The sequence below is a fragment of the Monopterus albus genome, unplaced genomic scaffold (genome assembly GCF_001952655.1).
Source record: "Monopterus albus unplaced genomic scaffold, M_albus_1.0 scaffold61.1, whole genome shotgun sequence".
Classification (NCBI taxonomy): domain Eukaryota; kingdom Metazoa; phylum Chordata; class Actinopteri; order Synbranchiformes; family Synbranchidae; genus Monopterus; species Monopterus albus.
The window spans coordinates 1,758,609-1,759,076 of NW_018127941.1; positions in this window are offsets into that span (position 1 = coordinate 1,758,609).

A 468-nucleotide genomic window follows, 5' to 3' on the forward strand; every position below is an offset into this window, starting at 1 on the left:
TGTGGGGACGTCCTCCCGTGGGCCCACCACCTGCAGGAGGATCCATAAGGGGCCGGTGCACAGTGGATTGGGCAGCGGTCGAAGGCAGGGGCCCCGACAACCCGATCTCTGGACACGGAGACTATAATAACCTACAACAATATTTATTATATATTATTGAATGTGTATGCTTTCTTTTGGCTGTCATGGGGTAATCTAATATAGGGTACTGTTAAAAGAAAGTACAGTAGAGGCACTGTAAAATACCAATCAAGTGCTGGCATATCTGCTGCCAGTGTTTTATTCCTTGACTTCTGGGTTAGTTACATGCAAATTCAAAAACCTATTTTCACTTTATTGTTGTGGAGTATTGTGTGTAGATTGATGAGGAAAAATATTTTATTGAATCCATTTTAATACGGGTCTGAAACAAAACAAAATATGGAAAACTTGAAAGGAATAATTCGAACCTGAATAATTTCCGTACAC